Below are 22,497 nucleotides of genomic sequence, written 5' to 3' on the forward strand. Positions count from 1 at the left end.
GTCTCAGAGGGCCTTTCCAATCTGAATGATTCTGTGAGTCATGATCCCACACTGGTGCGGGCAGTGGGTTTCCTTCTCCCATCCCTTCTCCTGTGTCCATCAATGAGGCAGATGAGGGAGCTGATCTGGCTGAATAGTGAGGGGTTTTTTTTGTCCTCAGCTCTCTGGATCTGCTCCCTGCCCTGACTCAGAGGATCCACTTACTGGCAGTTCCATCACAGGGGAGACAAGTGGGAACATGGGATCCTCCTCTGGCAGTGCCCAGCATCTCCCTGCCTACAGCACTCAGATCAAGATCAAACCTTCAAACAAACCAACTTTCCATCATGAGGGTTGGTGAGGCAGAGAAGGAGCCCTGCAACTGCAGGTGCTGGACATGGAGCAGCAAAGATCCCAGAATCACAGAATTAGCTGAGTTGGAAGGGACCCACATGGATAATGGAGTTCAACTCCTACTAGTGGTTACTGCAGCAGTGGCTTGGGGTGCATGGGGCACCTGCATCCTGTGTCCTGTCCCATTGATGTAGCCAGTGGTCCCAGTGTACCAAACAGCACTGTGCTCTGTGGGATCTGCTCCTGCTGGATGCTGCTAAACCAAAATAATTCCCTGTTTTTCCCAGCCCCTACTGAGCTGGGATGCGTTTGGGAAGACAGCTATGACACTGTGACAGATGGCCAAGAAAGCAAATGCTGGTTTTTTATGTCACCTCCATGTTTCCTCCTCTGCTGTCTCCTGCAGTGGAGGCGGTGTTTGGAGATGGGATGTGCTGCCAGCACATGCCAAAGCTGAGGAGACAGCAGAAGGTGGAGCAAGGTGCTGGCCACCTCACACACATTTCTCCCCCAGCTTTCTGATGCTTTTTGACTTTCATCAAAGTCTTCTCCTACAGAAATTAGTGCCAAAGGGGGCTCAGAAGTGGGCTGATGATTGAGTGGAGTGTTTGCTCTTGCAGAGCTCCCTGGTTGTGAGCCCTGTTCAAAACCTCCTACAGTGGTACTGGCCCAGGCTGGGGTTTTTTTTTGCCCCAAAGATCCAGATAAGCCAGGAAAACTGGGCCAGGGGATCTTCCTGCCAGCTGGTGACCAGTCCTGGCTCTTTTGTGGGCTCAATGCCAGATGCATGTAGAGGACCCTGAGCAAGCCAGAGCTTTGATAAAAGTCTTTCTGAAACAAGGCCTGGCTGGACAGGGTCTAGAGAAACCTGGTCTAGTGGATGGTGACCCTACCCATGGCATGGGCTGGAAATGGATAGTTTTTCAGGTCCCTTCCCACTCAAAACATCCCATGATTCCATGAAACTCCTTAATGTGCTGCAGCCTCTCCTTCTTCTTTGCACTCAGGACCTTTGGGAAAGAGATCTGTCTCCTCCCTCCTGGGGCACAAACATCATGACAGTGGAGTGGAGGGCTGGACTATTGAGAGATGGAGCTCTGGATCCCTGACATGTAGTGAGAATTCAACAGGAAGAGCACACTCAGCAAGAGCGGAGGAGCACAGGGAAGCTGGTGCCTGTGAACTGCTGTCCCTTGGGTTGTACCTTGGAGGAATAGCCTGCACAGGGACACAAGCATGAACCCACCAGCCTGTGTGGGTGGCTGCTGCCCCACCTTTGGGCTGTGTTCCCTGGCTTGAAGAGACACTTCTGTTGCCATCTCAGCTGCCAGGATCCAGCTCCTTTCTCAGCCTGCCTGGTGCAGAAGGAGTGACGGACATCACTGTTGGCATGGCCTCTATCTGTCTCCTGTTCTGCCATGTTACACTTGGCAATTCCCCCCCCTCCTCCCTCTCTTTTTCCACTAGGAGAGCTCACAGTCCTCTGCCTTAGCAACAGGTAGACAGACAAGAAAGGCTGGACAGATACACGGTCTTGTAGGCTCTCCTGTCTCTCCCTGCTTGTGATGGACAGAGGCTCCCTGAGTTTAAGGATCCCTGAATTCAGATCCCTGAATTCAAGGACATGGCATTGAGCAGAGGGGATCATTGGTGTTTGTAGCACTTTTCCTAAGATAAGAGAAACTGAATTCTGAGAGGTTGCTGAAAAATCAGTGTCACACAACATGACAGAGTTATGAACTGGTCTTATTTCCGTTGTGAGCTGGGAGCCCTCGTGGGCTTAGGGAGTCCCAAAGGGCTCAACAGCAGCTTCCAGGTTCCCAGCCCTGAGGAGCAGGAGACCACAAGAGAAGGGTAAGCAGCTCTGCTTTGGACTCATGTGCTGGGCTCTGCTCGCTGCCTCCTTGAAGCCCTCCAGGAGTAATTCAAGCCCCCTCAATTCATGTAAAGATAATTCAGGAGAATAAAGCAATAGACAGTGGTGGGCAGATAGGGAGGTGACCCAGGACAGATATAATGACAGGAAATTCTGTGGAGCAGCAGTGTAAAGTATGGAGAGGCAGAGAAGATTTGGTCTGCACCCACACACCCAGGCCCAGGCTGGAGCAGGAGCATTGAAATGGAAATTACTTTCTATTTACAGTTTCAACATCTTCCCTGCTCCCCCCAGGAGCCAGACTGGGACCTTCCCTGCCTGTCTTGGATGACTCTGTGGAGGGAGCAGAAGGATGCTGGCACTCTGTGTCACAGACAGGTGGTGAGGGGAACAGGGATGCTCTGAGGCTTTGGGGAGCAGCCTCAACTCCCTCATCCTCTCTGGACAGCAGAGACCTGAGCAGTGAGCAGCATGTTCATGATTAAACACACACTCTGCTCTCACCACCTCCCTGGGTCACTCTACATTCATGCAGGCGCTCAGGAACAAGGCAAGACAGAGCACATGGGCTGGGCAGATCCACAGTTTCCTCCAAGTGGCAGAAGAGGCCAGGAGGTATTTCAGACCTCCCTAGAAGAGCCTGATCATTATTCTGCAGCATTATTCTGCTGTGCAGAAAGACATATGTGGGAGTGCATAAAAGCAATGCCAGCCCACATTTGTGCTTCTTTTACCCACAGAGACAGCACTGGCAGCAGAAAATAAACTTGTTCCTGTGCTGTGCCCACCTGGCCCCATGGGAATGACTCTATGCTGTAAGAATCAGGTGTCAGCATCTGCAGCAGGTGCAAGGGAGCAGGAGCTGAGGCTGAGCTGTGCCTGGAGCTAAAATTGTCCCTTGAGCTGCTCAGAGGCCTCACAGTCTTCATTGGGCCCTGGAACTCAGCCTCTTGGACACAGAGCATGGAGCAATATCAGAGATCTCTGGGATGTGCCCTGGGTGATTGGTCCTTTGAGAGCAGGGGTGTGAAGACATAGAGGCTGGGGACAGCAACCAGACCTTCATCTCTCTCCACGCTGCCATGCACAAAGGACCCTAGGCCTAGAAGAGGTAAATATCACTTGTGCTTCACTCTTCAAGAACTAGAAAGGTGGAACTGAAAAGAGATGATGGATCAGCAGGAGTGACAGGGATACATTGTCAGTATTTTTGCACCCTTCAGTATCCATGTTCGTTTGTGGAACCAAAGCCTCCAGAAAGACTCCCTGTGGGGTGAGACATCACTAACATCTCCTCACCAGCACTTTTCAGGTGTTAAACAATCTCTGATCTGCTTTTCTTGCTGAAGGAACTTCTGCAAGCAGAGCTGGGCCATCCATCTCTTGCAATCTTCATCTTCAAGTAATAGACCAATCCCTATTATTCATGTGCTTCAAGAAGCAGCAGTGCCACAGGCAGTGCCAAGCCCCAAGCCCTTGAATTTGACCCAGTCTGCCTGTTTTCACCCCTATATGCTGCTCAACCCTGTCGTGAGGAATAAGAGGCAAATTCCACACCTGTCTGCCCACCTTGGTTGGCACAGGGCAGGCATTTTAGGATAAGATTTCCTTGAATAACTCTTCTCATCTGCCAAACTCAAAATTTCCTGCCAGCAGTCATGGGTTCCCTCCCTCCCTCCCTCCCTCCCTCCCTCCCTCCCTCCCTCCCTCCCTCCCTCCCTCCCTCCCTCCCTCCCTCCCTCCCTCCCTCCCTCCCTCCCTCCCTCCCTCCCTCCCTCCCTCCCTCCCTCCCTCCCTCCCTCTTTTTTGGATAATTTTCTTTATTAGGATAGATAAGTGATAGTATCATATTGTTCATTGAACACTGGTACTTGAAGTCTATGAAACAAAGAGCATGAGGGAACTGAGATTCCAGCTGTTGCTAGTTCATTCACATTTGGGCAGAATGTGAATGAAAGAATTTTCTCAGAACAATACTTTCAGATTTCCTAAAGAGCCTACAACATGGAAGTTTGTGAGAAAGCACAATCATGGAATCACACTATCAGAGAATGGTTTGGATTGGAAGGGACTTTAGAAATCATCCCATTTCACCCCCCATCCATGGTCAGGGACACCTTCAACTATCCCAGGTTGCTCCAAGTCCCATCCAGCCTAGCCATGAACACTGCCAGGGATTCAGAGACAGCCACAGCTTCTCTGGGCAACCTGTGCCAGGGCCTCACTACTCATATAGTAAAGTATTTCTTCCAAATATCCAATCTAAACTTATCCTCCTTCTGCTTAAGACCATTTCCCATTCTTCTGTGGCTCCAGACCCTTGCCCAAAGTCTCTCTCCAGCACTCCTGGAGCCCTCTGGGTACTGGAAGGGGCTCTAAGGCCTCTCCAGAGCAGACTGAATTACCTGCAAGCTGTGAGGTCCAGACCCAGAGAAGTCCTGGAGGGCCTGCTGTTGATGCCTTTTGTGTGCAGGGGAACAGGCAGGTTCTGGACTGGAAAAACCTATGTGGGTGAGTGACCCCCAGCTCTGCATGACGCTGTTAGGTTCCTGCAGTGGGATCACCAAATTTTGACCATCTTTAAGATTAATGCCAGTCTGCTTTCCAGGGTAAAAGGTCCTACTTTTCTGTACCTATACCAGGAACTTCCTTCAGTGTGCTGGATTTCCCAGGCAAAAAATTCCTGCAAAAGAAGGTCTGATGTTTTATCTGGCAGATTTTTCTGTTGCTTGGAAATCTACAGGAGTCCTGGGTGCAGTGACACAAACCTATTTCTTCTGCAACAAAGATGTTCTACAGTCTTGGAAAAGTGAACAGAATGGCTCAATCAGGAGTTAGTGTGGGCTTTCATCCAGCAGCCATATGTTCCCTCTTTCCCTCGTGGAAGCAGCCACAGAGCAGATCAGCAGAGTGTGAAATTTCCCAGCAGCCAGAGGTGCTGAAGCTCAGACAACCCTTTGGCTCCCAGAGGCTCTGGGAGTAGCTGTGTGTGGATGAGTGTCTGCAGAGCACAGTAGTGATGGGAAGGGCCCCACTGAGGCACCAAGTTGGGGAGGAGACCCTGCTAAATGACCCATCCCCACCATGCATGTGCATCACATACACGCAGCCCTGGCAGCCCTGTTGGGAGTGGCAGGCAAACCCATATCCATGGCTTTCATTTCCCATCACCTCCAACTGCTCTATTCTAAGAAAGTCTGCCTAGGATTCATCCACCCAAAGTGTCACACTTCACAGCTTCCTTCCCACACAGAGCTTGGTTCCTTGCTCTGAATAAACTTCATTTCCCTGCCTGCCTCCCCACAGCCAGGCTGCTGCCTGCCTCCCGCTGTCCCCTAGGAAAGTGTGGCATGTCTAATCCATGGGATCCATTGGGAGCTGTGTCCTGCTTCCCACCATGTGCAGGAAAAAAGGATAGGAATAAAAACTACACCAGCCTCCTTGGTTTCCAATTCCAGCCAGGGCAGGCAGGAGCAGGTGGCAACTCCCAGATAGCAACACCAAAAGGTTCAGTTCTCAGGGATCTGATCCCAGGCAGGTTCCAATCTACTTCCCAGTGACCAAATGCCAGTTTTAAGGACAGCAGATCATTTGTGGTTCCTGAAGAATTCCCCTTCTTGATACAGATCAGCTGGCACTGATCAAAAGCTCTTGAGTGATGTCCAGAGGATGGTTCCAGACTCTTTTGAGTGGTGCCCAGCAGCAGGAAAAGGAGCAGTGGCCATAAACTAAAACACAAGTTCTACCTCAACATGAGTAAAAACTTCTTTCCATGGGAGTGGCAGAGCCCTGTAACAGCTGCCCAAGGAGTGTGTGGAGTCTCCCTCTCTGGAGACATTCCAAATCCACCAGGACAAGTCCCCGTGTCACCTGCTCCAGGTGACCCTGCCTGCGCAAGGGATTGGACTGGGTGATCTTCAGAGGTCCTTCCAGCCCTAATGATTCTGTGATTCTGTGATGTGGCTTTTGTCTCAGTTGATGTGCATTTTGTCATATAGCCCTTCCTACAACAGAAACAACTTATTTGTGTAAAAGCTCCCTGTCAGCTCCATCACAGCACCAGTGTAAGAGACTCAGAGAATCTCCTGAAGCATCTCAGAAGTTAACACAGCCAGAAGCTAAAGGCAGGTTCAGAATCCTGTTTTTAGGACTCAGGCTAATGCTCAGTAATGAAGAAACAGTACTGACCCTGAACATGGAACACCATCCAACTCTGGAAAGACACTTGAGTAAGCAAAGACTTTGTGACAGTAGTTCATCAATGACATATGCAGAGCAAGTTTTTCAGGAAAGAGATCAAGAACTATTTCTGTGAGGACTGATAGGTTGTGAAAATCCAGGGGAAAACAAAGAGATTTGACCACTTGGGGAATGTAATTGTGGAGAGCCCAGCAAGCCCCAGATACAGGAGATGACAGACTGAGATGGATGAAAGGACTTAGTCTTAAGCTGTGCCAGGGCAGGTTCAGGTTGGACATCAGGAGGGATTTTCCCATGGGAAGGGTGGTCAGGCCTTGGCAGGGGCTCCCTAGGGAGGTGGTAAAGTCCCCATCCCTGGAGGTGTCCAAGAAAGGACTGGACATGGCACTCAGAGCTCTGGTCTGGATGACAAGATGGGGACTGGGCACAGGTTGGACTTGATGGTCTTGGATGTCTTTTCCAACCTGGATATTCTGTGATATCACCACAACCAGAACCATTAAATAGTGAGACTGAATATTTCTATCCTATTCCAATCTCTCACAGGGATAGTTGGCAATACATGAAAGCTCCAACAAGCCCCATGTTTCAGCCTCACAAATGTAGTCACCCAACACACTGCGTTCTCCCAGGACTTCAGTTATGAAAAATTCAGAAAAAAATAAATTCACCATTTAACTACTTTCAGCAATCAGCTCAATGTCAGGACAACACAGGGCATGCAGTGGCTCATATCTCTATAAATCTGCTGTTTTTTATGTCATTTAAGCCCTGAAATTTTAACTGACTTTGGCCTGAGCAGACTTCAGTGTCCCCAGGCTGATATCGGAATAACCAAGGAAAACTTTCCCCCTCTTCCCCCTCAGCTTAAGCTCCAAAGGACGCTCTGCCACTATTGTATTAAAAAAATCCCCAAAACCAAGAAACAACCACCATAGTCTGGTAGATGGTCTGGCCCAGAGCTTTTGGCAGGTGCTTCTTGAGGAAGCTGTAACCACTCATTTAAAGCTCATTTATTTTTATTTTAGAAGGCTTCCTAACAACACAAAAGATTTCTTTCCTGCATCTCATTGGAATTGTGTGCACATTGCCATGGCAACCCATGCTCGAGATTTTTGTAGTCCAGGACCCATTTTATTGGTTATTAAATAACTGTGCAATACATATATATTTATATTTATAAATATATATATATAGAGAGAGGGCTTTGTTCTCCCATCTGTCTGTTCCATCTGTTTATTTCCCAGTGAAATACAACCATTTGGCTCAGCCACAGCTTCCTCCCTTTCCTCATAGGACTGGCTGAAGGAAACAGAGATGCATCTAGTAGTCATAGAAGTGGTGGAGAGGAGGCAGAGGAATTGACGTGGACACCAACTTGACCATCATACATGTAGAAAAGCCTTTAACTGATGACAACACCTTGTAGTCTGAATTGCTGCCCATTCCCAGTTATCTCCCAGGTGGGAAGGGGAAGAGAAGCTCAAGAGGACTCTGGCCAACATATTCCCCATCTGCTGCTGGTGGAGCAGCAGTGTCCTGGCTGCAGCTCAACCATTTGTTTTCTGCCACAGGGTCCCTGAGGAAGTGGAGTCAAACTTGTGTCACTAGTCAGCAATAGGAAACATTACAACTCAGCTGCTTCCACTGAGAGTCCTTCTTACCTTCTTACCTTCCCAAAAGATAAGGACAAAAGTATCCCTCCATCCCAGTACACACTGTTCTGTGGAATGGAAAAATGTCAGTAACAAGATCTCTGTGCTGAAGCGATTGTGTTCCTCTCAGTAGTCCCTCTGTATCACAATGACTGTTCCTCCTGACCGTCCCCTCTGTGCTGAACTGACCCTGTTCCTGCAACAGCCCTGTGTGGCAGTGACTGTTGCCCTCGACAGTTCCCTGCCTGGATCAGAACCGGTGCTGACAGCTGTTTGACATCTCCCCTCCCAGGCACTAATTTCTCCTGGCAGTGTGTGCCTTGCCTGCTCACCCCCACAGCTCTGCTGGGAGAGAGGATGTGTTCCTGGCCTCCCAGCTCCCTCTCATTATTTAAGCTGTCAGTTGTTAATTATAGCGCTGCATTTCAACGTGATACTTCCCAGGGGGCCAAACCATGCTATTAGACCAAAGACAGCTCCCAGTGGAATATTTTTGGAGACTCTGCTAGAAGTAAGCCTGTGCCTCTGTCAGCCAGGTTGAGACATTTCTGACTGCTCTCTGGAGACTGGAACTGCACTTGCTGCTCTAAGACACACACCTGCACTTGTTACCCTTCAGAGCCAACATTCCCGCTCTCTGGGAGTCATGGCTTTCTTAAGGATATGAATGTAAGGATATATTGCTTTTAATGATACAAAGATATTAAAAAGTGTCCAAAGGAGGACCATGAAGATGGGGAAGGGTCTGGAGGGGCCACACAAGGAGCAGCTGAGGTGATTTGGCTTGTTCAACTGGAGAAGAGGAGATTGAGGGAAGAGCTCACTGGGGCTGCAGCTTCTCCTCATGGGCAGCTCCGATCTCTGCTCCCTGTGACCAGGGACAGGACCCAGGGAATGGCTGGAGCTGTGTCAGGGGGGTTGGGATGGACCTCAGGAAAGGTTCTTCCCCCAGAGGTGCTGGCACTGCCCAGGCTCCCCAGGGAATGGTCATGGCCCCAAGGTTGCCAGAGCTCCAGGAGAGCTTGGACACCACTTCGAGGGATGAATAGGGTGGGACTGTTGGGGTGTCTGTACAGGGTCAGGAGTTGGACCTGATGATCCTGTGGGTTGCTTCCAGCTCAGGATATTCTGGGATTCTCTGAATCACACAACCATGACCACCAGGCCTGGAGGACCCACACATTCCTCTCAGAGAAGAAGGTATTCCTATGAAATTTTGCCACATGAGTGGCCAGATCAAGTAAGAGCAAACACCTCAGAAATAAATATGATGCTGGTATTCTCTAGCTTGTAGCAACATTACCCAGCCAAGTTGTCCCTCTGCCTCGTGTGACCACAGAAACCTCTGCTTCAAATGCAGAAATACGTGAACAAGTGCAATGAGCAAACCATCAACCTGCTCAGGGCAAGAGCATGGGAGAAAAAAGGAGTAGACTGTGTTAAGGGGAAAATCTTGAGGATCTTGACAGAAGAGCACCCATGACCCTTGACTGTGTTGAGGCATTGCTTTGTGAGGATTTTTTTCCAGGAGAATCAGATGTGATGGGTCTGATGTGCCAGAGGAAACTTAAGGGCTGGATGAAGAGTGTTGCAGAAAGCACCTGCTGCTGGCACCACCTACCCATTGTGGTCACTCAAGGCCAGCTGAGCACCACAAAACACAACCCAGACCAGGGACAACAGCCAGGAGAGTCCAGCCACATCTGTGCCTCTCTCATCTGGCTGGAAGCATTTTACTCAACATCTACAGACAAATCACTGTAAGAGAGTTCACAGCATGCTTAACAGGATGTAACTCATCCTAAAAACAACAAAAAGCAGAAAAGAGGCAATAAATGAAAAAGAACTAAAATAGAAACATGAAAATTGTATTGCATTGAGCCGTAACTATAGTTGAGAACAGCTTTTGCACCAGGAGATTCAGGGCGACTGTTCTGCTTCTCAGTGCTTTGCCAAATTTGCATAAAAACACCTCAGTAATTATAATTTCATCTTTAATAGGTATTTGTCTAATTGTGACTGCTTTGCCTGCTCTGCACTAACTGCAGAAATCACAAAAGTGCAGCAGAAGGACTGTGGATGACTTTGGCTTCTTCTTCCAGCCACCTCAGTGACCCATAAGATCCTTGCTCTGGCCCCCCAAAGTCTGTGCAATGCAAAACAAACTTTGCAGTGCTGAAATAATCACAGCCCCTAATTACAGCCCCAGAGGGACTGTGCAAAGAAACCCAATACCTTTCTGCCCAGGACAATAAAGCTTTAGCAAAGCTGCCTCAGAAGATAATGCCATGCAGAGAACCGCTGTGGCACTCGGTGATGAGGTCAGCAACTTGAGCTTCAAATGGTTTTATTTAAAATCGACTCCTTTGACAAACCACTGGTTCTCAGAGAGTTCAAATCCTCAGAGAAACCCCTTTAAGGTAGCATCACCATCATCTGAGTTCAATAATTTAATTCTTGTTGCATGATAATCTAATATCCAGCCAAAAACCTTTGAACAGCCTGGTCTAGTGGAAGGTGTCCTTGCCCATGCAGGTAATTGGAACTAGATGGTTTTTAAGTCCCAACCCAACCCATTAATCTATGATTCTATAATTTATGCTGATGTGCTCACTTGCCTTTTAGTGTATGTGAACAGTGATTTATTAAATGCCATTTCTGGGTCTGATAACCCGCTGCCCCCTTAACCTCTTCTGACCTGACCTGAACACACTTGACCCTGCAGTTCTGTGGAGGGAGTGGTTCAGGCAGGGACCTGTCTCATTTGTCATCTTTTAAGGCATGATACTCAAAAAAAGACAGTGTCTGGCTGAGAACTCCTCAGCAGTGAACACAGTGCATTAAGTATCTCCTTCATCTTGCATATGACAGTAAGTGCTGTATCCTTGGAGGAAGAAAAGCAGACCAAGTGGTTCATGGTCCTTTTGAGCTTGAAAGAAAAGGTACGCAAAATTACCCAGGAACACTTTTAATTAATTGCTGCCTACTGACAGCAGCTGGCAAAATAGCCCTTTGCCCATCAGCATTCAGACAATTATCTCTGTCCTCCACTCGAGATGGTGGAGCAGCTCTGTATTTATTCATATTTTGGGTGAGTTCAAAGTGAATCACTTCTGTGATTTATTGTCTGCACAGAAAAATCTCTACATCTCATTTCTTCAAAGAGTGTTGTCTCCAGCTCAGGGATCAAAGCACTGCCAAGGAGACATTCTCCTCTGGGGAGGGTCAGGACTGAGTTTTCCACTTTGTTGGTACTTTTCAGCAGGAGTTTTCTGTGACAGAGAACCTCTCCTTAGAATCATAATATGGTTTGGATTGGAAAGGACCTTGAAGATCATCTCATTTCACCCCTGCCACCTTCTATTAGACCAAATTGCTTCAAAGCCTCACCCTCTGGAATGTCTATCCATTGCCACTGAGGGCAGAATGCTGAAGGCACTATGTAGATTTTCCTCTGGAGCATCTCATCTGTGTGCCACCTCTGGCTCATCCCATGTGTCTTCAGCACATGCACTATAGCCCTTTGGTCCCCTCAGACCCCCAGCAAGGGGGGCAGTCCCGGCAAGGGGGAGCTCTCGTGCGGAAGGATAGTTTGAGCAACTCCTGAGAGCACAGAAAGGAATAGTTGTCATGGATACCAATATGCAATGGGAAGGTCTAATTCATCTCTGTTCTGCCTGTCCTCCCTTGGCCTGTCATGTGGATCTGTGGAGTACCCATTCCACAGCACAGAGGTAAAGAAAATTGAAAATTTAAATTTGCATGGGAGCAAAACTGCAATATTTAAGGGCAGAGTCCTCAGCCTTTCCAACCAGGACAGCTATTCCCAAATACACAAAGCCAGGACATACTTTGGGGTATACAGTTGCTGATGGTGGAAAGGAAGATGAGGGAAGAGGTACATGCAAAGAAAGGTGTTTTTAATCTTTGGGAGAAGATCTCAATCCTGAACTCACTGAGGAGATAAACCATTCCTGGGCTGGATTCAGGCCCCTATAGAGCACAGGGCAACAGCTGTATTTGGAACTTTTCCCCTGGCTGTGTAAGACTTACTCTGTGACCTCCAGAAGTCTGAGAAATTTCACAATGGGAAAACCTCTCCCCAGCTATAAAGCTGACAGATCTGATTATTTCATGCTGAAATGTTTTGTGTTTGCTATTTGAAATTATTATTTCTATTTATCTTATACATTTTGTTTGTTTTCCATTCTGGCCAATCAAATTTTCCCATTGCCTTTTCCTCATAGAGTTCATCACAATATTCTGGTTGATTTTAGGCATAAAATAAATTCTGGACCAAGCTTTTTCTTTTTTTTTTTTTTTTTTCTTTTTTTTTTTAATGGCATTTATTGTGGGATCTAGGAAAGATGAAACTTTGGTTCCTGAATTACCTCTGAAAAGGTTCTATTATATATACACACATGCACAGAATTGCTCTAACAGAAGAACTTTTTGGATCCAGCAGGACTGAAATCTAACATAAATTAGAATATTTTTAAGATGATTGCTTGCAAATATAAGCATCAATTAGTTATCTCAGTCTGGTTAAGCTGCAGTGTGGGCAGATAATTACAAATAGTTGTGTTCCTGCCACTTACTGCCTTATCACCCCGCACCAAAAATCCCTTTGATTTTCCTAATGATCTTGGTCATTTTCTTAGATCCCAGTCCAGGGAAGCATCTAAACACACACTGACACAAATAACCCTAGATGCTGAAAGTAATGTGGGTGCTTAACAGGATTTTGAATTAAACCCAAACAGGAGCAGCATTTGTTTATCACATTCATTAGGAACAGCAGGCCCAGGAAGGCAAGGGGGGGTTTAAACTATCACATAGTGTAAGAAAGCACCAGGAACTTACAAAATATTATGAACCAAGAGAGGTTTTTAATGAATCCTAGGACAGAGCATTCACAGACCTGTGTGCCAGACCTGGGCTTGTTTCAGACATGCTGGATATCTGCCTATCTCCAGGCCACCAGTCCTGCTCTGCTCAAACCTCTTCCATAGCCCAGTTCTTTTCACCCTCCAGGAGGAGACTGATTTGGGTATTGGGAATTTCACCGCCAGGCTTTTTGCTCAGCCCTGGATTGCAGGGGTGAACCAGCTTGTATTGAAAGCCACCTGCTCCTTCTCCATCAACTTGGACTCAGTGATCCTTGTGGGTCCCTTCCAACTCAGAATATTGTGTGATCTGTGAACTCCCAGTCCAGCCCACCCAGCTGGGTCAGGCAAGAGACCCCAGCCCCCAAGTCCCACCACAGACCTGCTAATTACACTGTCTCAAGATTAGTCAGAAGGAACCTGTTCCCTGCAAGCTGAGCTGAGTTTGGCAGCAGCTGCCACTGCCTCCTCATGCCAGGCTGTGCCAAGTTGGCCTTGTCACACTCTGCTGGGTCCCTGGCACTGGCTCAGACTCCTCAAGGCAGCAGAGGGGCATTAGCTGTGCCTCATTAGAGTGGTGGTGGTTTGGGCTACAGCCCTGCAGGTCATTCCAAAGGGGGTTTCTTAGAATTCCATAATATCCTGAGTATGAAGGGACCCACAGGATCACCCAGTCCAACTCCTGCCCTGCCCAGACCCCCCAACAACCCCACCCTGTCCATCCCTGGAGCGCTGTCCAAGCTCTCCTGGAGCTCTGGCAGCCTCGGGGCCGGGACCATTCCCTGGGGAGCCTGGGCAGTGCCAGCACCCTCTATATTTGTAGTCCCCTTCAGGATTTTGCAGAGGGGAGAAGCTGAGAGTGAGGAGGTTGAGCACATCCAGACTCCACAGCAGAGAGGGAGTCCCAATGCTTTTCTGTCCCTGTGTCTCAGGAAATGCACAAATTTCCTCTAGGGTCTTTACCTCCAGCCCAGCAAAGAAACTTTAGGGGACAGACCCAGACCCAGACTCACCCCTTCACCCAACTCCTTCCCTCAAGGCCTTCACTCTCCCTGATTCAGAGATCCTGGAAGCCGGCACTCTCTTTTTCTACACCTTCAGCCTACTGATGCTGAAGTTGTGTGTAATCCCCTGCTGCAGCTCCACAGAGCTGTGAGGAGCAGCAGAGCTGTGGAGCTTCATAGGGCCCTCCTGCAAGTTCCTTCTTGCAGCTCTCACCTGAAGGCTCACAGTCCTCCTCACACACCACACACTCATGCCCTACTCGACCTCCACTCCACAGAATCGTTCAGTTTGCAAAAGCCCTCCAAGATCAAGTCCAACCATTCCCCCAACACTGCCAAGCCCACCAAAACCCATGCCCACAATATCTACAGGTTTTTTGAACAGTTCCAGGGATGTTGATTCTACCACTTCCCTGGGCAGCCTGTGCCAGTGCCTGACCACTCTCTCAGGGAAGAAAGGCTGGTCAACACTTGAAACACTTTTCTCCTCTCCCTCCTCTCAGCTCCAGGCAGCTCCTGCCCAAGCAGGTAGGAATACCTCCTGGCATTCCTGCTCAGGATGCTGTGGATGAATTGCACTGATTCTTTCTTTGTTGAACTTCAGCAAACAGTTGTCAGCCCAGACTTCCTATGAAATTTCTTGGGACAGCTTTGTGCCCTGAAACTACTGAGCACAAGCCTGGAACTAGGCCAATGTCCCTGCTCTGAGTTTCGTTCTGTGCTAAAAAGCAGAAAAAGCTCCTCCTCCTCCTCCTGTATTTTAGATCCAGAATTTCTTTCCTCTAAAGAGACCCGATTTCTGTTAAAAGTGCCAACTTCCTGCACAGTATTGCTGCCCTCTTCTGGGCTCTCTGGCAGCCCAGAATTTTGCTGGGCTCAGCAAAATTCCACCTACACATGCCAATGCTTGAGGTCAAGAGGTGGGAATCCTTCCCAAAGCCCTGTGTCCCCATATGACAAGACCTGGCTCTGCAAATGAAGATATTTGAAGTTGTGCTTTCTCTTGCCCTGTCCTATGAACCTTGACCCTAGTAAATACTCTGGCTGTAGCTCTTTCCTGGTGCTGCTTTTTCGGTGGTGTGTACAAAGTGGTATGGGAAGGAAACTGAGTGCAAGACTGACTGGGAGTATTGTTTTCTCTCACCTGATGTAAACTGTATGATGGGTCTCCCAGTAATTCCCAAATCCCACTGTGTCTGGAGCAGCCAGTGTTGCAGAGATAAATTAGAAGCCAATTTGTATTAGCAAAAAAAGTGGTTGTAGTCAGAGCTACTTGAGGAGAATAATTTAGGGAGACGGGTGTCCCTCTTCTCCCTTGCTGGATATTGCAGCTACTGTGAGGTGGTTGGGGGGACAAACAAAACAGAGAGTGGTGGCTGGAGAGACACCAGGTCTCATGAAATCTGAGTCTTTATGTGCCCCTCACCTGCTCTACAGACCTGGTTCTTCCTTGGGGGGCTGTTTCCCCTCCTGTCCCTCTTTTCTCATGGGAGCAGGGCCAATCACAGATGAGAAGAGCCAGGACTCTCCTGCCTTGCCTTACCCCACCCAGCAGCAGGTGGGATCAGCCACCTCCATCCCAGCAGGGTTTTGGCAGTGAGTCCAGGCTGCTCTCCCTTTGGATGAAAACATGGCCCAGGACAGAGAGAGAGGCAAATTCTGGGGACACATTTGAGGAATTTCAAGGCATTGCAGAGAGCAGGCCTGGAGCTGAAGGGAGAGGAGGGTTGGGAATTCACTGGGGCAAGCTGAGAACCTGTGTGGCATGTGGATGGATGCAGCCCCACCTGGGAACATCATACAGGGAGACTTGAGGTTGTTTATGTGCTTAGAGGAGAGAAAATGCCAGCAGCTGTTGAAATAAGTGGCAGGAAGTGAGACTGTGATAAGCAGAGCTTTGGAGACCAGAGTCAGACTGGGACACCTCTGCTCGTGTTGGCTGTGACTGGGCAGCCACATCCGCTGCCCAGGTCATTGGCAGAGTGGGCAGAGAGGGGAGGGTCCTGTCACCAGCACCTGGACATAGCCTGGATCTGGAGAGATCCAAGGGGCTGTGGGTAAGGGATGTCCAGCAGGAGAGCTCTGCAGGTCTCACCTCTTGGTGTTCCCAGATGGAGATGGGAAGGTCCTGGCAGGCAGGCACAGTGGTTGGGAGGTCCCAAGTCAAGGACAGTGGATCTCCAAGGGGGAAAACACAGGACCAGTGCTCAAGGGGTGTTCACCTCACTCCAGTTCCTCTCCAAGGCTCCAGTCAGTCTTCCAAGAAGTCAGAGCAGATTATACCCACCTCCACACTGATGTTTTACCTGAGCAACTCCAAAGCACCAGAGTCAGCATCCCCAGGGTCCCCAACACCCTGGGTCTCCTGAGGGCTAGGTAGACATGTGGAGCACAGGACATTCTACCTCCTGGGCAATGTGGAGCATCCTGTTACCATGGCAACAAGGAACCTGCTACTTTTCCCTGTCACCTTAGTGATGCCTCACAGGCTGGTCAGCCTCATCTTCCTGCCCACCTTGCTGACACACAACAGGTCTGGCCTTTGTGGGAAATATGGCCCTGGGAGGAATCTGGGAAGAGGAAATACAGCTGGAACATCCTTAGAAGGAGAGTATGTTAGGAGAGATGATCAGACGGATGGAGGATTATGAGAATGCTATTCAAGGCTTTTTTTGGTTGCAATTGTAGCTGAGCAAGAGGCAGGAAAAACCCAGAAACCCAGACTGAAGGTGAATTTGCCTTGCACTTCAAGAGGAAAACTCTGGGTCTCCATCTGTGGAGGATACTTAGAACTGACTTGGGGGGCGGGGCTTTAATAATAAGACTATATTGAAGAAAATAAGGAATTGTGGTTTTGAGGGGAAATTATATTTACAAAAGTCTCAGGGGAAGAAAAGACAAGTTGCTGAGCGAAGATCAAGGTGCGGCCACACACTAGGGAGGACTTCCTGCCAGCTTGAGTTATCCTAAAAAGCACATCACCAGCTTCTAATAGTAAGTTTGTATTCAAGCCTGGGATACTTTAGGCAGCGTCTTAGCTTGGATTGGAATCTCTATTAAGAAAGGTGTATTCTCTTAATGTTGCAGTTTGTCCTGAAAATGAAGGTTAGGGTCCTACAATTGTTCATTGAGATCTACAAGTGAGCAGTTTAAATATATGGACAGCCAGAAATTTGGGAAAAGTAAAGCTAAAAATTCATTCTCACTTGTACCAGGGTTTCTAGAAATGGGATGTAGGGGGAGGGAGAAGTGCTTTTAGGGTAAATATGTTCAGATCATCCTGCTGGCTTGTGGAAAAAATGTGTCTATGAGAAAACAGCACAAGGTAAAGAAAAAAAGAAGAGAAATATGAAAACACTCACCACTTTATTTAAGATCCAACAGAAATAAAGTGCACACAACAGCTCAGAGACAGCAGAAGGCACCAGCAATTATTCTTGGGGAAAATCTTGCCAGGTTAAGGCATCCCTCCTTCCCACCCTCTGTCCCTGTGCTCTCAGAATGATGAAATAATGAGAAAATCCATGGCTGGGAGGGGTAGGGAGCAGACACAGCAAGAGCAGCCTCACGCCTCATCCTGGTTGGAGCCAAAGGAAAGGGCAGGGCTGGGGAAGCGTGTTTGTTTCCAGGCTGTGTCTAGGGAGAAAACTTCACCCTGGTGAACAATATGATGAGCAAATCCTTAATGTTTCTTTTAAAAAATAAAGAAAAAAATTGCACTACCCCCTAGATCTAAGGTATTTTTTTCTGACAGTTTTAACATAAATAAACCAAGTCTGATCTGAAATCAATTGGGATAAAACCAAGCAGAAGGAATGAAGAGTTCCTTGTGGTTTGTAGTGTGAGGCTGTGGCATCCCTCCTGCCTGGTGTGGGCTGCACCATGGGGATCTCCCTAATCATCTTTCTTACTGAATGTACCGGAACTTGATAGTTAGTACCTTTGAGATCTCCACTTTATCAAATTAGAGTGTAACTCTTGTTCAGAAGTTACTACAAAGAAGGCATCCAGCCAGGCCAGACTCTGAATGACTCAATGGATCTCATTTCCTGAGGGAACCAGGCTAAAGATATGAATGATCTGAGGCAGGTGCAACACTTCTGAAATTCCCTGATTTTGCATTAATTTTAACTCATCAGCTCATTAAGGGATTTGTTTGAGTTGTCAGATGGGTTTAGCAGACACTGAATGTGTGCTGTGGTGGCACACCTCATAGCAAAGAAATTCCTACATAGCAAAGAAATTCCTGCTTGAAGTACAGAATACCAGCTCACATGCAAGACTGAACTTGGCTCATCCATAGAAAAATGCCAAGAATATAGGTTCACTTTCTTACCACCTTATAGTGTTTGTTATTCTTGTGCTTGTCTTGCTAAGAGCACAGCCAGTGCCTGAGTAAGTACATGGAAAAACCATCCTGTGCTGTCCTGAGTAGGAACTAACCTCCCTCCCTCCAAAGAAGCAAAGTGAGTTACCCCCACATACCAACTCCATTTATAAATAAGAATTGACACAGTAGTTTCCACATCCCTCCATGACTGGAAATGAGGGATCTGGGATTGGTGGGCATTTTGCATCTTCCCTTGGCTCGTTTTACCCTGTGAAGGGCTAAGAGTTGTTAATAAAGGCAGGAGCTGCCCTGATACCACTCAGGATTAACCCTGGTGGTGCCAGGCCATCCTCTGAGACCTGACAGGGGCTTTCAGTGCTCAGCAGAATCCAGTTCTCCCATGAGCTGCTCCATATTTGTGAGCAATGCAGAGGGAGAAGCAGCATAAAAGTAGGGGCAGGAATAGGGGGACCCACTGGAGAGCAGAAAGAACAGTGTGAAAGAGCAGGCTGGGTGTGAAGGGAAGCACAGCTACTCTGTATTTTGGATATTATAATATCTGGGAGATGGGTCTGGGTGGACTGGGGGAGCAGGGTTGAGGGGGCAGCAGGCTCAGCCTAAAGACACCTAGAGAGGCTCAGGGCAGGATTTGCAGGATGATAGTGCCTGTATGGCAGGTGACACAGGGACATAAAGGAGGGAGGAAAATAGTGGTGGCCTCTGCCAAAGGGAGGTGAGTAGCAGGAAAAGGACAGCAGAGGGTAGCAAATGCCTGGATTGTTGCCACAGGCTTGGCAGCATGTGCAGCCTGGTGCAGATGCACAGCACACATCTGGGCAGGTTTTTTTTAAAGATAAAAGGGGGAACAAGGCATTTTGATGAGATAGATATGTTCTCACCACAAAGGCTTGTTCAGAAAGACATTTCCTTTAGAAATTTACTGCCAAGATATCCCCAGTGACCCCACTACTGCCAGGGAGAAGTGAGGCAGAATGTGAGGCTTTGATTAGAATCAGAGAAGTTTTGACCAAATGAAAAGAAACTTCTCTGTGTGGGGATATAATTTCCCAGCAACAGCAGCAACGTTGGTTACTATTTGGGCAGCTTCTTCCTAACTTAGCTTCTTTTTAAGGCCTGAGCTTTGCCCAGTTCTGCTGGAGTGTTGTGCCTATGGATTGCAAAGATGGAGAGTCTCACCCCTGGGTACCCTGCACATGCCACACTGCTCTTTTTCAGAGGGTAAGCAGGTTTACCTTGCAAACATATGCAGGTAGAAGCCAAAAGCCCAGCAGGGCTTTGCATTCTTATTTTCAGACCTGAAGCCATCCCTGGGCCTGAATCCCTCTCACAACCATGTCCCTGCATGCCAGCCCACCTGGTCCTGATGAGGTTTCACTCCTGACATGTCCAAGTTTCCTGCTTCTCTTTGCATGCGACATGTTCCCTGCTTAATGGAGGGGCTGGGGCAGGGGGATGATTATAAATGCTTCAAGTGTCATTACTAGCCCAGGGCTGATCTTGGGCAGCCTCCTTCTCTCTCTCCCTGCAGATGTAGATTATTCATGTCAGGCTCAGTGCTTGCCTTTGCCCCTAAAGCAGCTGGGAGATGACCTCAGCTGCTGGCTCATGTCATCACATCAAATAGGATTATTCATCTTCATGAGAGAGCTGGCTGAGCAGAGCTGTGTGTGCCAGGCCATTCCCTGCTCCCATCCCCAGGCTGGGGGTGGATTAGGATTTTTAGGTGGTGAAGGGCAAAGAGCCCTGTCAGGGAACAATTGCAGTGGTCAGTCCTGGGCTGGTGGCACCTGGGGTATCCCAGGGCAGAGATAAGGCTGGTCCCTGCTCTTCATTGAAAATATTTTCAATTCTCACTGAGTTCTTTTTATGACTGTAGGTGCCTCTGCCAAGCATGAAGAAATGGAGCCTTCTCATTGAGGCATATTAGGTTTGATAAAATCAGTTTTCAGGATCATGTCATCTGCCAAAGAGGCCCTTGCAGAGACACAAGAGCAGCATCTTCTGTGTTCATAGGTGGCACTTCAAGTGATCCCCCCTGCTCATTTCTGTGATGAGTCTTGAGTACAATAAGTGGGTTACACATGAGACAGAAGCATTTGGAAGGAATCCTCTCACATTTATACAAGACTCTGCTTAAATTCACAGGGTGTGAACAATTGGTGTGGCATAAAAATGCCCCAGAGAAGAACATGGCATGACTTGGGTCTCTCCAGCTTTTCCTCCATGAATGAGAGGCTTCACCAGCAATTTTCCTTCAAATGAAAGGAGCAGAAGGGAGTTTTCCAGATGAATTAAACCCCCTCATTTTGTAAGAAATTTAGTAGAGGTGAAATTAATTTAATAGAGAAAAAGGGAAGTAGTTCACACCTCCATGACTTTCCCAGCATTCAATATCTGATGAGAAATTCCTTTCATGGAAAGCCACACAGTGAGAAGCCCCTTGCACATCAATTTCCTCAAGGATCCATGTAAGCATAACTCACCTTGACTCTCCTTTTTAGTTTTGAGTAAATGAGGAGAAAATCTCTCCAGCTCTGAGGCACTGAGGTTCAGTCATTCATTTTCTGTTTGAAGGCAATCAAGGTTCTCACACCTGCCGTGGCCCGCTTCTCCATGCTGCGCTGTCCATGCTATGCATGCCAAGCTTAATGCCAACAATGGTTTCTATCTTTTGCTTTCTTTTTGCAGGGGAAGGATTGGAGGGATGAGGAGGATCAAGAGTTGAGGGTGCTTAGATCAAGTAATTTTTCACAGGGAAAACAGCAGCTCCGCAGGTTAAGTCCACTCTTGGGCAGTGAATGAGTGAAAAAGAGAGAAAGAGGATCCAAATGTGGCCAGGAGCATCCTGGACTTCGAAACATCCTCAGGAGCCATGGGGGAAAGGCAGGTCCAGCTGAGCTGCAGACACAAGACATTCCAGTCTCTGGATTTCTCTCTTCCCACTAATTTTTTTTTTAATTTTAATTTTTTAAATGTTTATTTTTTTAATTTTTAAATTGTTTTTCACTGCTGCTGTGGAGAGATGCCAAGTCAGGAAGCTGTCTCCATTTGTGCATTGCTGCAACCCAAAACAGATGCCTTGCCAATAGGTCCCATCTTGAGATCCCTGCTTGGGCTTATGGAATGTGAAACCAGCTCAGAGCTTCAAATTAACTTCTAAGTCACTGTGCAGGAGGAATTGGATTGGGGAGGAATGTACCAGGGATCCTCAGCTCTCAGCCTGCCACTGGCATGAGACCACATGTCCTGTAGACAGAGGTGATGAATACACAGCCCCCTCCCAGACTACCTCTGCTCCAGGACTTTTTAAAAATAAATCTTAACTGAAAATATTAAATACTAAGAAGAGTTTTGAGATTTTAAAATGCTCTTTGGAAATATTTTCATTATTTTGGTTCCAGGCCAAAACATCTCAGGTTTTCAACAACTGAAAGCTGAACACTTTGCCAACAAAATATTGCTTGGGCTTTTGATCTCCCAGTGGGAAAGAAAAACAAGAAATAAATACTTTATTAAGGAAGAAAACAGCAATCAATCCCAAAATGCAAAAAAATGTATATTCGACTGAGAGTTTTTTATGAGCCCTGACTGATTTTTTCTTTTTATTGTAGGAAAAAGATGATGGAGAAAAGAGAACACCATCAAGCTGGCCATGGCATCAAAGGATATGATTGTATAATGTTATATTGTACATTAATATTATTGACCTGCTGAAAAAACTCCACTCCCTTGGGTAAAGTGGTGCAGATGCTTTTTAGAGTTCATCTCTTTGGAAACAGGATTGGCTATTGAGTGGAGCAGGGAGAGCCTGGGGAGCAGGGGGGTATTAGGAACAGACACAGAGAATATCAGCTCAAATCCAAAGTCCACATTAATAAAAGCTCATACATAAATACAGATGACAAGTACTGATTTTCCTTTGCATGCTGAGTGCTTTCCCCTGGCTAATGAAATGCAGCCCCTTCCTTAGAGAGAGGTCACAATGTGTTATAGCCATGAAGGTTTAATGGGGTGGGAAAATAAATAATGCTTCTCTGAGGGAAAATGCAGCTGATCTGCCCAGGTTTTACCCACTGGAAAACATCTGTCCCAGCCTGGAAATAAAAATTCAGACAAAAGCATTTTGTGCTATGAGGAGTGCTGGCACACACTGAAGTGCGAAGGGCGTCTCGTGGAATATGTCAGTCTTCCC

The 22,497-nt window shown here is 47.6% G+C and overlaps 1 protein-coding gene across 1 annotated transcript in view; it reads left to right on the forward strand.

Annotated features, from left to right (window-relative positions):
* The window catches only part of RPRML (reprimo like), a 36,751-nt gene extending 14,549 nt beyond the window's left edge, over nucleotides 1-22,202 (forward strand). Inside the window, exon 2 of the mRNA XM_086864271.1 lies at nucleotides 21,917-22,202. The gene's annotated coding sequence lies outside the window, so the exon portion shown is untranslated. The remainder of the gene's footprint in view (nucleotides 1-21,916) is intronic.
* Nucleotides 22,203-22,497: the final 295 nt, after the last annotated feature.

Source organism: Cyanistes caeruleus, chromosome 27, assembly GCF_971803275.1.
Source record: "Cyanistes caeruleus chromosome 27, bCyaCae1.hap1.1, whole genome shotgun sequence".
Taxonomy (NCBI): Eukaryota; Metazoa; Chordata; class Aves; order Passeriformes; family Paridae; genus Cyanistes; species Cyanistes caeruleus.